The sequence below is a fragment of the Ixodes scapularis genome, unplaced genomic scaffold (assembly GCF_016920785.2).
Source record: "Ixodes scapularis isolate PalLabHiFi unplaced genomic scaffold, ASM1692078v2 PGA_scaffold5__190_contigs__length_132052651, whole genome shotgun sequence".
NCBI lineage: Eukaryota > Metazoa > Arthropoda > Arachnida > Ixodida > Ixodidae > Ixodes > Ixodes scapularis.
The window spans coordinates 122,461,742-122,479,085 of record NW_024609880.1 but is presented as its reverse complement, the minus strand read 5'-3'; positions in this window follow the sequence as shown (position 1 = coordinate 122,479,085).

Sequence of the window (17,344 nt, the reverse complement as noted above, 5' to 3'; positions counted from 1 at the left end):
TTCGGCAGGAGACTCCGGTCGCGTCGTACCGCGATTGCGTTGTAAACAAGAAAAGCGTCCGGGTCACTACAATCCATTGATACGTGGCGACATCAGGGCACCCCTTCACCTGCCTATCACATTGAACGCCGAGAAGCTGGTGGAGAGTACTGCGCCTCGAGCCCTGGTATACCCAGACAACCAAAGGAAACATCAACGGCTGGGTCATCGGGCACCTTGCAATGTGTACTTACATCTTGAAACTATGCTGAAATGCAGAACAGGTGGAAAGCTCGGACACAAACGCCAGCGGCCAGCCTACGTATTGACATCCCCTGTTACTAAATTTGAGGACGTGAAAGGGCACTTTTTAAGCCGTTGCAGGCGATACAGTTGATACACCCGTAGCAGACGAAATACTCGGCTAGCGCGGGCGGCACGGACGACCAGCAGCGCAGCGGAGTGATACAAAAGTGCAGGCGAGATTGCCTGCCCTATTGCCAGCGTGTGATTGGCTCCGACCACACGCAGCTTCGGCTGCGCTCGGACGGAAGCTGAAACGAAGTGTAGCAGGCTCAATTAGACGCCAGAAAAGACGCACCGGATGTCGCGAAAGGGAGACACTAGGTTTGTTAGCGTGATGAACCGAGCAGCCAAGGCAGCCAAGTAGCAATGGGCGGGGCCACTGATTTGTGGTCGGGGCTTAGAGCGTGCCGTGACCTCCACCTAAATTGGGTCGAACAACGTAAACACTGTGCGAATTAATTTTTTTCTAAATTTCTAAACAAATTTCTTGAAAAAAAAAAAACAAAAAAAACATACATGTCTTCATTATACAATGAAAAAAACATTTTGTTTTTATTTTAATATTTATTTACGAGTGAGCATACCAGAAGCTACAAGCGCGAACTTCGGGCTTTCAGCGTCTCTGGCCACCACTAGCGCTCGTGCAGTGCAAGCGCTGTTCAAGGCCACATGCTCGCGCTTGTTTCATCGGCTGCGCTTGGATCTAAGTATCCGCTGAAGACAAAAAACCTAGCCAGTGCGATACCTCTACTAAGTGAATTTTCGAACATGCGTCGTGCCGTAGAGGTACACGACGGCACGCCGATAAGCCGGCACGTGTAAGGATTGAACCGAGGAGGACCGTGTTCAATGTTCACTTGCGCACGTCAGCAGAGATAGAAGGCTCGGCGGCTGGCACATGCTAACGCACTGTTGTTTGCAAGCTGCCGTATAGGCCGGTTCACGCATACCTTAAAGGGGCGATGCAACAATTTTTGTATTTTGCGGGAATACCGCCTAAAATGGATCCCTGAGGATAGTGACCTATGAAACACGCGTTCGTTTTTCGCCCCACGTAATAGAAGTCCCAGAAAGGAATTAAAGAAAAACGAGCAGCTTTCGCCCCCTCAACTCGCATCCACAACAAGGGGCCACGTGATCTGGAGCTGATTATATGCCGCCAATGTTGATCATGGCCACGCGCTGGGGTTGCAAGGCACAGGACAGGCGCTGAGTTCCTGTTGTTCGGCAATTGTCGTCATTGCAGCGATTGTCGTCATTGCAGCGATTGGACACGGGCCACTACCCGAATGCTTCTCGAGTTATCGATTATCACGAGCCCAAATCGAATGCCCACGCAATGCCCGGGTCCAATCTATGAGCTGCGTTAAAATATTGCCACTGGGTGGCACTGCGACCGCCCAGCTACGTCTTCAATTTTTGGGAAGGAGATATTGAATGAGACCGCCCGCTTTTGTTCTGGAAATTACACCGCTACAAAGGAGTTTCTTGCCCAGTGGCGTTGCGTGCAAGTATCCTTGTCTCCCACTAGTGCCAGTAAGCTCGTGTAAAGTGAAAAACATTCCATTTGAATATCGCTGCACCGTCCCTTTAAGCTGAAACGAAGTAGAGCAAAATGGGATTTCCAAATTGTACAGTTGTGCAGTATATATAGCAGTCTCGCGATGATATGCGGCCGCCCAATAAATTGTTAGAGCCCGCATGACTGATGAAGCACAGAGTTGTAAATTGAGGCCGCAGAACAAGCCCCCGTAAAATTGAATATAACTTTAGCCTCCCGAGACAGTATTTTGCGAAGTTTCGAGCTCGTGCAAGTCGATGTCCTAATGAAATAAAAATTAGAAATATATTGTCTCTTCTTCGCGCTATTTATGTGTAATCAGTAAAATCAATGCACGCATCTCTATTAGACAAATACGGTCCATAACCAACCATGTCCCAAACACTTAGGAGACCGACGTTTCAAAACCAATTAGTTTTTTTCATCAGGGTCAACTATTTGACCGTGGAGGGCAGCAGCTTCTTTTCCAGCTTCACTCACTTTCTCTTCTTCAAAAGCCCTAGTCCGTTGGCATATGCCGGTGTTTAAGTGCCTGTCAACTTATTTAGCAGGGCCTATTAAAATAACGTGTAAGCAGTGATGGAGTGCGGGCGAGCTAGTAATGAATCGACATCTCGTTGACCCTGAGATGGGGGGGCTCCTAAATGTTTAGGACTTGGTTGGTGAAGGTCTGTATTTCTCGAATTTTCGGCCCAGCCAGACACAGTTCCGTCAAACTTGTTTACGTTTAGAAAATGCATCTCAATTTTTTTCTTTATACTGTAAGGCTTCGTGTATGGGATTATTTAGAACAATACCATTTATTATCTCTCTTCCTGCAAATATTGTGCATTTTCCTTCAGGTCTATAACATGAGCACACAGTCCTTTCTGGCATATTCAACGACCCGGTGTTTCACACTGTCGAACAGCGAAAAAGAAAACACATTTCCGCAGACGCAACAGATTGCGTATTTTCGAGTATCGTCCTCCCGTGTCGGTCTCAAGCGACACGGGAGGACAATAAGCGAAGCGGGAGCATCTGACCTTCATACAGTAAAATTTATTATTGTTAAGAAAAAAATATTTTATCACTGCCTGAAGACTACAACATAAATAAAGGACCGATTACTTTAAAGATATAAATCGTAAGTAAATGCACCCCCAAATTATCCGAAATACGCTCTGCAAATCTTTACCGGCGTTTTTATCCTCGATAGGCACGTCTATAAGGGATTTGAGAGTTCCTGATGCATACTCAACTTCCCAAACATAATGAACTATGTTGTCTCTATTATGTGATGGAAAACAATTTTAAGTGTTTTTGGGCGGGACGAAAACGAAGTGGCGCGTGGCAAAAATACCCTTTCCGAAATTCAGTGCCATCTGGTGGTTTGTAAAGCAGTTTAGGTTTTGCCATATCAATGGCGGAAATGAACTTGTATCGGCACCGTCACTTTCGCAAGTCAACACCACGCGAGGAATAGTTCAGTGAGTTCTTTCTAGATCACTTTCAGTTCGACGGTGACCAAGAACCTGCATTCAGATAAAAGCTCCAGCCCACTCAGATGCCTCCAGAAAATTCTTTACACCAAAGTGTTTTAAAGCAGATTGTGTGCCGCACACAGATTGACTGAATCTGAGTTACAATTAGAAATAAACGCTTACGTAGCTTTTGTTTTCCATTCCTACGCCGCGTCGTACTGACCCCCCGAATATACAGGCCTCGCAATATCCACTTAGGAACATCTTCAACGTCTTCTTTTATCAGTCACTAGAAGGCCGCCATTCGTATGGCACAGATGCCGTTCCACTGATGATAACAGTGATCGAAGTGGCCAGACTGAATTTCGGAAAGGGTCTATTGCGAACATAGTGTTATTATAATGTTCGCTAGAGGCTCAACTGGCGCTAGTGTGCTGTTGCAAATTGAAGCAGACAGCAAGCAGTCCGAAATTGACTTCCGGTTATGTATTTCTATGGAAAAAAGCGAGTGAATTTCCTCTCTGCGCACGATTATAAGAGCAAATATCACGAACAATTCGTACCTACTAGGCACATTAGAGCATTTCCCAGTCACGATGATGAAATAATTGGTCAATTACGGCGTTTTTATTTTAAAATCGTGGCATGAAAAACGGTGCTAAAACTGTTTGGTACATGTATTTATGTGCACTGTCGGACACTGTTAGCGCGAACACGGCGTCGGCGCTTTCCAGCATGGGGGATTACGTGCCAAACGAACGAAGGACATGAGGAAAGCCAACAGAGACGGCAAGAACTACGCAGTAACACTGGATAAGTAATTCCTTGTGCTTGCAAACGTTCAAAATAAATTGAAAGTCGCGTAATATAGTCTGATTTGTAATAAATAGGTACTGCTTTACTCTTTCTGCTCATGAAAATGTGCGAAGATGCTTGTTCTGTGCTCAAATCATCACCCGCGCGCTCCAAATCTTTGCAAATAGGGGGAAGCCAGAAAACATGCGCGCGATAAAAACTGCCCGACATAGGAAATAATAAGAAAACACACCTTTCGTAGCCCAAGTACTTTCTTATTTACGTTTCGAACGTTTTTTGAGCCACTCGTAAAGATGCACGACGGCGGTCATTTTCTTATAGTGAGAGAACAGGCATATTAGCAATATATATAAGCACCAACGGAATGCTGTCGGACTTTTAACACACTCTACATTCCTTTCGATCGTTATTTTGCTTAGAATCGTCGGTCGTTTCTATACATACCTGCCATAGAACAGAGGTTTGGGCCTGAAATATAGCGAAGTTTAACATCGTTCAGTGGTAAAAGAAAAATGCTGTAACTAAAGCAATTACACTTTCACAATAGTAATAAAGGTGCATACTATCCGGTACAACCGAAATAACGAGCGTTATTCATGTTATTTTTGCTGGCGACGAGACAAAATTCACGCGCGTTTTCCCATAGGAATACACAGGAAGACTGAAAAAGTAGACTGCATGCTGTCTGCTTCAATTTGCAACCGGAAGTCCCATAGACACTAGCGCCAGCTGAGCCTCTAGCGTTTATTGTAATAACTCTATGATTGCGAACGCAGGCCGTCAGTGAGTGACCAGTTAAAGGGGCGGTGCAACGATATTCAATTGGAATGTTTTTCACTTTACACGAGCTTACTGGCACTAATGGGACTCAAGGTTACTCGCACGCAACGCCACTGGCCAAGAAACTCCTTTGTCGCGGTGTAATTTCAGAGACAGGAACGATAATTTTCATTCAATCTCTCCTTTGCAAGATTTGATGAAATTTGATGACGTAAAGTGGGGATCGCAGTACACCCATGTGACGATATTTGAATGCGGTTCATAGATTGAACCCGAGCATTGCGTGGGGCACTCGATTTGGGCTCGTGATAATTACAAGTTCGAGAAGCACTCGGGTAGTGGCCTGTGTCCAATCACAGCAAAGGCGACAATAGCCAAGCCATAACAATGTCTGGAACTCAGCGCATGTCCTGCGCTTTGCCAACCCCAGCGCGTGGCTATGATCAACATTGGCGGCATATAATCGGCTCCAGATCACGTGGCCGCTTGCTCCGGCTGCGAGTTGAGAGAATGAACGTTGCTCGTTTTTCTGTAATTTTTTTTGCTGGGACTTCTATAGCGTCGGGTGAAAAACGAAAGCGTGTTTCATAAGTCATTAACGTCAGGAATCCGTTCTAAGCGGTATTCGCGCTAAGAACAAAAATTGTTGCATCGCCCCTTTAAGTAGGTGAAATGTCAAGTATTGCTCGATTTGACAAAAAGCAAACAAACGAGGGTGATGCTTATTTGGCAATTCAATTGACCGGCATCTTGTCAAGAACAAACCTCAAACGCCAAGCTATGTCGAAAATGTTCATTTTGATACGCGCGTTTAAGGTCAGATCCGATCTGAGTACGAACGTCACTCTTTCTTGCAGAAGTATCCGCCTGCATCACGGTGCTAAGTGCAAACAATATTGGCCACGAAAGCAAGCGTTGTTATTGACGCTCAGTGTTTCTGTAGAAGGTACACTGAAAGGGTTTGTTCTAAAGCTTTCTTAACACTTCGAAAATATTATTGCTCCTAGCTCAGTTGCGTCATCATATATATTGTGAAACGTATTTTGTAAACCAGATTTCAGAATATATGTGACAAGGACGTGCCCATTTTACCACATAATGCGCGTAATTAGTTCCTAAGATCAAGAGCACAACAGGATTCGATTTTTAATAGTGCGACGTAAAGTTTTAATAATCATGGGTATTTTAGGCGACCTACCAGACTGAGAATTTTTCGATTCAGGTAAAATATATACGACTACGGTAAAAAATACAAAACAAAGATGTTGAGTCATATACGGTAATCTAGCTTTTATTTGACTGTTTCATCGAAATTAAATACCGCAATTTTTTTTTGGTCCTTGAAACTAATAGTGGATTCTACGAACGATGAAAAAAAATATAATCACTCGTTTTACTTTAGAAATTGTGCCTATCGCCGAAAGAACGCTGAAAATATATTCTCAATTCAGCGATTCGAATCGCTACGAACAAGATCAAACCGGTTCGAACCGTCAGTTTCGCTCCCCGAACTGAACCGGAGCTGAACCGAAAGCCGCGAACCCCTAACCGGAACCGAACCGATAAAAATTTCTGTTCGACACTCTGTTCAGTAGTAATGGGCGGGCCCACTGACCTGTGGGCGGGGCTTAGAGCGTGTCGTGTCTTCCATCTAAATATCGGCTGACAACGTAAATATTGCGGGATTTTTTTTGGTGTTTGTGAAAAATTACAAAATATGTATAAGTGTTTTATCTATGCCCTCTAAAGAAAAATGTTTTGTTTTTCTTTATTCATTTCGATGCTTCTTTCAGTGTGAGCGCAGCGGATGCTACAAGAGCGAGCTCCGGGATTTCAGCGTCTCTGCCAAGCACTCTCGCTCGTGCAGTGCAAGCGCTGTTCAGGACCACATGCTCGCCTTTGTCTCATCGGCTGCATCTGGACTTAAGCTCAAACGTAGTCAGAAGCCGGCCCAGCAGGTGTCCCCGTTGGAGATGAAAAAAACTAGCCAGTGCGGTACTGGTGCTTGATGAGCTTTTAACGTGCGTCGCGCAGTAGTGGTACGCGACGGCACGCCGATACGCCGGAACGTGCCAGGATTTAACCAAGGACCGCCGCGCCCAATCTTCACTTCCGCACGGCAGCTGGAGATTGAAGGCGCGGCGCCTGGTACATATGTACGCTTCTCCTGTTTACGAGCTTCCGCGCGTAAACACACACGTGTTTACGCACGGAAGGTGCAGCAGTGGAATGCGGATAATGGCGTCGTCTGATTGAGGCGTCTATGGACACAACTCCCACTAACTCGATTGTTTGAGTCGTCGTCCAACGTTGGACAATAAAGAGATTGGAGTATCATTTTATAGCACGAAATGCTTTTTAATGAAAACTCCCATCGCCAAATTTTTTTTTTGCCGTCTGTCCGTTCGTCCGGCCATTTCCCGCTAAATTTAGCGGGAAATGTGATGTTTACGAAACCTGACGTCAAGAGACCCACAGATCAATTCATTTTCTCCACTGAACTTAGCGGGAAAATCGATGTCACGTTACCTATACACCAATTCAGTTTGAGCCGCTAAACTCGGCGAGGAAATAGAAAAAAAAAAAAAAAATAGGTCCCTCTTCATTCCCCGAAATGACTGTTTAATGTGTTCTAAGGAAATTTAATTGATCGTTTTCTGAATACCGCATTCCATGCATAATAGGACTTTGTAGAAAGAGGTCACTGTCAATTATCTTACATGCTCAAAGGGAGGTATGACTTAAACTCTTACGAGAATATGTGGAACGACCGTACACTTTTGATAAGATTTCAAGCAAATACCATGTAAGCCAGTATTGGCAACCATCGCGGAGAGCGGGCGAAAAGAGTTCGCAGCGCCCCTGGCAAGTTCGGAGTCTCCACTAGCAGGCGAATTCTCCACAACGCATTGCTTTTGCCTTACTCTGTGCTAGGTGACCAATAAAAAAAAACTGTCCGGGGTACTCGCTGCTTTCAATGTCAAAAAATAGGTGTCACCTTATGAGTGAAGGACAATTTCTTCGCGTGGCAACGATGTTAGAGCTTTTAGGTTACAATTTTGGGGCCCTCTTGAAGAAAAAACTTTTTCACAACTTCTCTAAGCCAGACAAAACACGAATGTACTTTCGGGCTGTATATAGAAAAAGGGTAATGTGCAAAAATGTGAGAACATAGCTATGTTTCAACTTCACTGTTTGTACCAATCAATTTGTTTGGTTGTTTCAATTCCCATTTCTCATGACTGTCTTGCTTATAACCGTTTTGTTGAATAGGTGAGCTGGCTAACCCCGTTATGATCGACTCAGAATGAAGAAACAAAAGGCAATTTCGAACCACGTACGTTACTGCGATGTCAGTATGCTCTAAAAGAAGTCAATTGTGCACATGCGAATCTGACGCTATTCCTGAAGTTAATAAAAGCGAGGTACACAAAAAAAAAACAGACTTCTCGCGAAGCAAAAAAAAAAAAAAAAAGAGGAGCGCGTCGTAAAGCAAATAAAGGTGATTTCGGTAACGTTGGTGCCACTAAATAAGGCACGCTTCAGAGTTACGACACTTGGAGAAATTATGGCTTAAAATCATGGTTGCCAGTTATCTGAAGCTTTATCTGAAATCGCAGGAAGCAACTTTCCGCCTTCCAGGAATGTTGAAAAAGTTCGCCACTGACCAAAGCAATACTCCATGAGCTTCCTAACACCGAATCTAATGCTGAGGACATCGAACTTCTGAATTATGACGATCTGCAGTTGCGTCGGGTCAGCATACGACTCAAAATGGCGGCACCCACAACAATGTCGGGGAACAGAGTGCCGATACTCTAAGCGCAGCTCGTTTTGTGGGTCTAGGCCCCATTATAGCCCGTCTTACTGAAAGAGGGCGAGAGAGAAAAGGGGAAAGGGCTACCGCGCTTTCCCCCTTGCTGGGGCGTTAGAAAGAGTGAAAGTCCCGGATGAGAGGCTTCGCCAGTGTTGGGTGTATGCATTCCCAGAACTTCGTTCGCGCTTTCTTCTCTGTTCTAAACTCCCAAACTTAAGTAGAGCCATGCGCTTGGATGTCGACAGTCTCCGGTCCTCGAGACACCATTGCTCGGTTATAGGGTGCACAAATACCAAGATAAAGTGTCGAATACTGTCCGAGGACCTATGTAGCTTGCACGGAATCCGGCAAGGCGAGTGCGGCTGCAATGTCTTTAAACTTTGTCCCTTTGCACATGACCCCGATCTCCGCCTACAGTGGGTTGCTTCCGTAAACCGAAAATACTTTTCCCCAACGCCACGCTCTTGACTGCGCCCGGAACATTTTGTGAATGGAGCGCGCACCCCGTTAAGGCTGTACTGTCGATGAACATGGGGTACGTTTGCAAGGTGCGTGCCAGTTTTCTCTTGATAATTTCCCTTTCAGCTTATAACTTCTTGTAACTGAATTTATCTTAATATTGATATTTTGAACTGGTGACACTGAATCAATTTTATCATCTACAACACCTAATTGAAGGCTAATTTCAACCAACGGTTGTGGCTGGAACCACTACCAGCCACTACCAGAGGCTACCCGGCGTCAGTGCGGTTCCGCAGTCCCCTTGCGACCTTGCCCACTTCATCCCGGGCATTCGAGAGCTCATTCGCGAGGTCGTCCGGGAGGAGATTAAAGGGGCACGGACACATCAAAATCATATATATATTTTTTTTTATTATCCGAAACGATTGTAAACGATGCCGGGACATTACCCTCAAAATTCGAAACTTGGGAATTCAATATTTCTGAACTAAAAAAAAAAAAAGAAGCAATTTTCAAATGCCGATTTGGACGTTCCCGCGCGATCCGCGCCAGTGCAATGAGTCAAATTTTGCGGTCTCCTGCGACTCGACTTTCTTTCGGACTTCCGCTCCACGCTAGCAAAGCGCCGTTACCACCGCGACCCGAAGCGAGGAGGAGGTGACCAGGCGGGATAGAAGGGTGCCGGCACGGAAAAAAAACCGGTTTCTTCCCCGACTCGCCGATAAGCCTCTGCTCGAGCGCCGCCAAGTTTTCCGAAGGACGATACAAATCCAGGAAGCGACAGCACAGCGAAATCTGATTTTTGGTATTTCAAAAAGAGGGGCCGCAGTGCGTTTGCAATTGCGCTAAAAAACATGTTTAACGATTGCCGTTATTAAATGTTATAGAAATGTCGCCTACAAAGCTTCTAAATTTCCTGGTTTTTGACGTCACCGATCAAATGAAGCAAGGACGTGAGCGCGTGAAATATAAACGCCAAAAATAAAAAGGCGCGCGCTCGCGCGCAGGAAAATTTTTTTTCGCGATGCGGTTCGTTTTTTGCGTGTCTATGACTATAACTTGCATCGTTTTAGACAATAAAAAATAATACGACCTTTGCGGTGTCAATGCCTATTCAAGAAAATTCTGCCGACTGCTGAGCGCTCGGCCTCAATCTCCATTGCTGAGATTGTTCGGAAGGAGGTTCAGCGAGCGTCCCTTTCGGATGCCCCGGTAACCGTGGCCGCAGCCGATGAGCCGACGCTGACTTACGCCGCAGGGGCCCGACGACCGCCGCCAACTGCTCCACATTACCCGGTGGCGCCACGACGAGACCCACCAACGCAGGCGTACCCCCGACGCAACGACGAAGGACGTCAGTATCGAGAACAGCCGGCGCCGAGGAAAACCGACCTGTGGAGGACAGCGGATCGACGACCCATCTGCTACCACTGCGGGGAGGCCGACCATATGTACCGCCGTTGTCTCTACCGGCAAATGGGCCAGCGTGGGTTCCACCCGAACGACCCACGCCCAAGGTACGGCGAACGCCCTCGCGACAGCGAGGAATACTTTCGTCGCCCTCCGTCACCAGCGCCAACGGCCACCACGAGGTTCCCGTTCTCCATCCCCCAGACGTTCCGCATCGCCTTTCCGTCGGTGTCGCTGTGACAGCCTGTCCCCCCAGTCTCGTCGGGAAAACTGAGTGCGGCAACGCCTGAAAGTGGCGTTGCCGAAGACGACCGAAGTAAAGAGCCTCCAAGAACGCCGGAGCACTCCCACTCTCTCGACGCCACGCATCACAACGACGCGCCTGCAAGAGTGTCCAACAACCTAAATGTCGACATCGACGACCACGACACATCGGCACTTGCGGACACCGGAGCAGACTACTCAGTCATGAGTGGGAGGCTCCCTCGCTGCCTTCCAAAAGTCGCCACGCCGTGGGATTGACCTCAAGTACGAACCGCCGGAGGACACCTCACTACACCAGCCGGGAGATGCACTGCTCGCGCCGAGATCCACGGTGAGACGTGCCCTGTGAAGTTCGTCATTCTACAAGACTGTTTTGGACACGTCATCCTCGGCATGGACTTTCTGTGTGAAAACGGTGCCGTCATCGACCTTGGTGAGAACAGATTGACGCTGCGCAAGCACGTTCCGCCTTCAGAGAAACCCCAAACAGCGTCAGCCGCCGTCCGAGTGCCGACCGCGTGAACCTGCCTCCACGATCAAGTGTTGTCGTACCCGTCGTGACCGATGAAGCGACCTGCGGGGAAGTTGTTCTGGAAGGCAACCTTCAATTGCTCCTGGGAAGAGGAATAGGCGTCGCAAGAGGAGTGGCTGAACTTCAGGATGGGCGCGTTATGGTCCTCGTGACGAACTTCCGACAAGAAACGCAACATCTCACAAAAGGTTCCGCTGTGGGCCACCTCGAGGAACTTCGGAACTCCGCCGAAATCGCCGTGATTGCTGAAGAATCATCCCCACCTCAGCAAGACACTACGCCCCTAGCGCAGCTCGACATTGACCTCAAGCTTCCGGGCCCGAAACGACGGCAGCTGGGTGACCTCCTCGCCGAATACTGCCACTGCTTCGCGACGTCGTCGAAGGTGCGCCAAACCGCCGTTGCGAAACATCGCATCGTTACCGAGGACGACGCACTCCCTGTGCACCGATCGCCGTACCGAGTCTCCCTAAAAAAAGGAAAGTCATCCAATAGCAAGTGCAGGAAATGCTGAATGACGACATAATCCAGCCTTCAAGCAGTCCGTGGGCCTCTCCAGTCGTGCTGGTTAAAAAGAAGGACGGAACGCTTAGGTTCTGCGTGGACTATCGGCAGCTGAACGCCGTAACGAAGAAAGACATCTATCCACTCCCCCGCATCGATGACAAGCTAGACCGGCTACGCCACTCTCGATATTTTTCATCCATGGACCTGAAGAGAGGCTACTGGCAGATCGAAGTCGACGAACGGGATCGTCACGCCGGAGTGATTGTACCAGTTCAAGGTGATGCCCTTCGGACCGTGCACGTCGCCAGCAACTTTCCAGCGTGTCATGGACACGGTACTGGCAGGACTGAAGTGACAGAGCTGTCTCGTCTAACTTGACGACGTCGTAGTGTTTTCAAGTGACTTCGAAGAGTACTTGCGACGACTTCGAGTTGTTCTCCAAGCTATAAAGACCGACGGACTCACCCTGAAGCCGTCAAAGTGCCGTTTCGCCTATGACGAACTGAAATATCTAGGTCACGTGGTTAGTAACGAAGGCGTCCGTCCAGACCCCGAGAAGACTCGTGCCATCGCGGCATTTCCAGCACCCACAGACAAGAAGGCTGTGCGAAGATTCCTCGGACTTTGTGCCTACTATCAACGCTTCGTGCGGGATTTCGTAAGGATTTCCGGACCGCTCACAAAACTCACGAAGGACGCCGAGAAGTTCGAATTGGCCGAGGAGCAGCAGCACGCATTCGAGGAGCTGAAGCTACGACTCCAGACTCCTCCTGTTCTTGGACACTTCGATCAAAATGCGGAAACAGAGATTTATAGGGACGCAAGTGACGAAGGACTTGGAGCGGTACTGGTTCAAGTAGAACAAGGCACCAGGCGAGTCATCGCCTACACAAGTCGAACACTGTCCAAAGCGGACAGAAATTACTCCACGACTGAAAAGGATTGTCTTGCGGTCGTCTGGGAAATCACGAAGTTTGGCCCGTACTTATACGGCAGGCCTTTTCACGTTGTCACGGACCACCACTCACTCTGCTGGCTCGCGAACCTAAGGGACCGGTCAGGACGTCTCGCTCGATGGAGCCTCCGACTGCAGGGGTTCAACATGACTGTGGTCTACAAGTCAAGCCGCAAGCACAGTGACGCCGATTGCCTGTCCAGAGCTCCTGTTGAGACATCTCCCGGTAGTTGCGACGACGATTACGACGACTGCTTTCTAGGCGCAGTGAACACCGACGACATAGCACGACGTCAAAGAGAGGATCCTGAGTTGCGCGCCCTGTTCGAGCACTTCGAAGGACGAGGGTGTCCTATCCCCCGTGTCTTCTCGAGAGCCCTGCCGACCTTCGTCATTCGACAAGGTGTACTCTACAAGGAGAACTTCGGAGACAACAGCTCGCCATGGCTGCTGATAATCCCTCCCGACCTTAGAGAGATCTTCCTCAGCCTGCCACGACGACCCAACGGCTGGACACCTTGGCTGCAGCAGGACGCTCGCCAGGATTCGGGAAAAATACTACTGGCCAAGGCTACCGAAGACCTTTCACTCGATCATGCTACGAGTGCCAACGACGCAAGGAACCACCGACGAAGCCGTCAGGACTTCTGCATCCGATTTCTCCCCCGTCCACGCCGTTCCAGCAGATCGGAATGAATTTACTTAGCCCTTTTCCACCGTCAACATCGGGAAACCGCTGGATAATCATCGCCACAGATTATCTCACGCGATAAGCCGAAACGAAAGCTTTCCCTTCGGGGATTGCTGTGGAAGTTGCCAAGTTTTTCATCGAGTCTAGTGTCCTCCGGCACGGCGCCCCTGAAGTCCTCATTACAGACCGTGGATCATCGTTCATGGCTCAGCTGACGCAGGAAATTCTTCGTCTCAGTAGCACCAGCCACCGTCGAAACACTGCGTACCATCCACAGACAAATGGGCTAACGGAACGACTAAACGAAACTATCGCCGAAACGATCTCCATATATGTCAACGTAGAGCACAAGACGTGGGACGAGGTGTTATCCTACGTCACATTTGCTTACAACACGGCGGTGCAAGAGACCAAAGGAGTAACACCGTTCCAGCTTGTGCATGGTAGAAAAGTAACAACCACGCTCGACGGAATGCTGCCCCACGGACCAGCTGACGATGGGAGCCACGACGCCCAGGTGGTGGCGCAAAGAGCTGAAGAAATTGGTCAGCTCACCCGGCTCCGGATTCAAGATCCACAACGTGTCGACGCCAACCGGTACAACCTTCGTCGGATCGACGTTCGCTTCAAGCTCGGAGACCGTGTGTGGGTCTGGACCCCGATACGACGACGCGGCCTAAGAGAGAAACTCCTGAAACGCTACTTCGGACCCTACAAAGTGCTTCGTCGACTCGGGGATCTGAACTACGAGGTGATGCCCGACGGAATACGGACCTCATCACGCCGCACTCCTCGACCGGATGTCGCCCACGCCGTGCCCATCAAGCCGTACTACGATCGATAGGACAGTGAATCGTGTTTTGTACTACATTCGATAGGACTGTATTTCACAAGGTTACGTAGTTTGCCATTATTTTTGTTTGTTTTTATGTTTTGTTTCCCAGCATGTCGCATCTAGGCGTTGCGCTTTTAAAGGGGGGCAGTAACGCTGCGCGCGTCGCCGAGCAAACACGTACGTGGACAGTGGTTAGCGTGCTTGACTGTCGCGCGAAGGATCCAGGTTCGATACCAGGAAGCGGAATCTTCGTTCCTTTATTCTTTCTACATGGCGTTTTCGTAAGTTTGAGAACCTTCTCGTCCGATCCAGTTACGAATGTTCCAGAAGCCCACTCGTGTACAAAAGGGGCTCCAAGTGTCATGCCGGAGCCAGTTTCGCCCCAGCGTTCGGCTCTGCTGTCACGCCGACTTCGACGCCCGCGACGCTCTGCTTTCTTTTGTTCCGCTTTTATTTTTGGGCACAAGTTCGCCCCATTAAACGTTTATTTCTTCAGTTATTATCGCCTCATCACTTGTCATTCGTCACAATACGTAAATGCACCCCCAAATTAACCGAAATATGCTCTGCAAATCTTTACCGGCGTTTTTCTCCTCGATAGACACATCTATAATGGATTTGAGAGTTCCTGACGCATATTCAACTTCTCAAACGTAAAGAAGTATGTTGCCTCTTTTATGTGATGGAAAACATTTTTAAGTGTCTGCGGGCAGGACGAAAACAAAGTACACAGTGGCGCGTGGCAAAAATATGACGATTGAGGACGCAGGGCGTCAGAGAGTGAGCAGTTAAGTATCTAAGATGTCGAGTAGACTATGAAATACTACTTGGCCTTGTTTAACAAAAACGAAAAAAAAAAAACAAAAAAAAAAACGTGATGCCTATTTGCAAATTGAATTGACTGGCATCTTGTCAAGAACAAACCTCAAACTCCAAGCTCTGTCGAAAATGTTCATTTCGATACGCGCTCTTTTAGATCAGATCCTGAAATGAGTACGAAGGTCACTCTTTTCTGCAGAAGTATTCGCCTGCATCACGGTGCTGTGTGCTAACGATATTGGCGAGGAAAGCAAGCGTTGTTATATCCGCTCAGTGTTTCTATAGAAGGCACACTGAAAGGGTTTCTTCTAAAGCTTTTTTAACACCTCGGAAATATTATTGCTTCTAGCTCAGTTGCGTCGACATCATATATACTGTGAAATGTACTTTGTAAACCAGATTCCAGAATACATGTAGCGAGGACGTGCCCATTTTATCACTTAATGCACTGTAATTATGTAATTAATTCCTACGTTCAAGAGCACAACAGGATTCGACTTTTAATTGTGCGACGTAAAGTTGTAATAATCATGGGTATTTTAGGCGACTTACCAGACTGAGAATTTTCCGATTAAGGTAAAATATATACGACCACGATAAAAAAAAAAAAAAATGTTGAGTCATATACGGTAATCTAGCTTTTATTTTACAGTTTCATCGAAATTAAATACCGCGATTTATTTTTGGTCCCTAAAATTAAAAGTGGATTCTACAAACGATGAAAAGCCATATGGTTACTCGTTTTACTTTAGAAATTGTGCCTATTGCCAAAAGAGCGCTGAAAATATATTCGGAATTTAGCAATTTGAGCCGGTACGAACGGGTTCAAACCGTTTCGAACCGTAATTTTCGCTCCCCATAACTGAAGCGGAGCTGAACCGAAAGCCGCGAACCCCTAGCCGGAACCGAACGGATAAAAATTCCGGTTCGACACCCTGTCCCGTAGTAATGGGCGGGGCCACTGATCTGTGGGCGGGACTTAGAGCGTGTCGTGTCTTCCGTCTAAATATCGTCTAATATCGTGAATATTGCGCGATTTTTTTTTGCGAAAAAGTTACAAAAAAAAAAATGTATAATTGTTTTATCTATGCCATCTAAAGAATTTTTTTTTATTCATTTCAATGTCTCTTTTTAAGTGTGAACGCAGCGTAGGCTACAAGAGCGAGCTCCGGGCTTTCAGCGTCTCTGCCAAGCACTCGCGCTCGTGCAGTGCAAGCGCTGTTCAGGAACACGTACCAGGATTTAACCAAGGACCGCCGCGCCCAATCTTCATTTCCGTGCGGCAGCTGGAGATTAAAGGCACGGCGCCTGGTACATGCTAACACTTCTCCTGTTTACAAGCTTCTGTGCGTAAAAACACACGTGTGTTTACTGCTGCACGGAAGGTGCAGCAGTGGAATCCGGATAATGGCGTCGTCTGATTGACGGCGTCTATGGACACAACTCCCACTCACTCGATTGTTTGAGTAGTCGCCCAACGTTGGACATTAAAGAGATTGGAGTATTATTTTATAGCACTAAATGCTTTTTATTGAAAACATCCATTCCCAAATTTCTTTTTGCCGTCCGTCCGTTCGTCCGAGCATTTCCCGATAAATTTAGCGGGAAATGTGATGTTTACGTGACCTGACGTCAAGAGACCCACAGATCAATTCATTTTCCCCACTGAATTTAGCGGGAAAATTGACGTCACGTTAACAATAAACCAATTCAGTTGACCCGCTAAACACGGCAAAAAAACTGAAAAAAAAAAAATAAAAAAAAATAAAGGTCTCTCTTTATTCCCCGAAATGACTGTTTAATGTGTTCTGAGGAAATTTAAATGATCCCTTTTCGAATACCGCATTCCGTGCATAACAGGCCTTTGTAGAAAGAGCTCACTGTCCATTATCTTACATGCACAAAGGGAGGTATGACTTAAACTTTCACAAGAATATGTCGAACGACCATACACCCTTGATAATATTTCAAGCAAATACCATGTAAGCCAGTACTGGCAAGTGATCGCAGCGCCAGTGACGAGCTCGGAGTCTCCACTAGCAGACGAATTCTCCACAACGCATTGGTTTTGCTTACCCCTGTGCGAGGTGAGCAATAAAAAAAGCTCTCAGGGGTATTCGTTGCTTTCAATGTCAAAAATAGGTGCT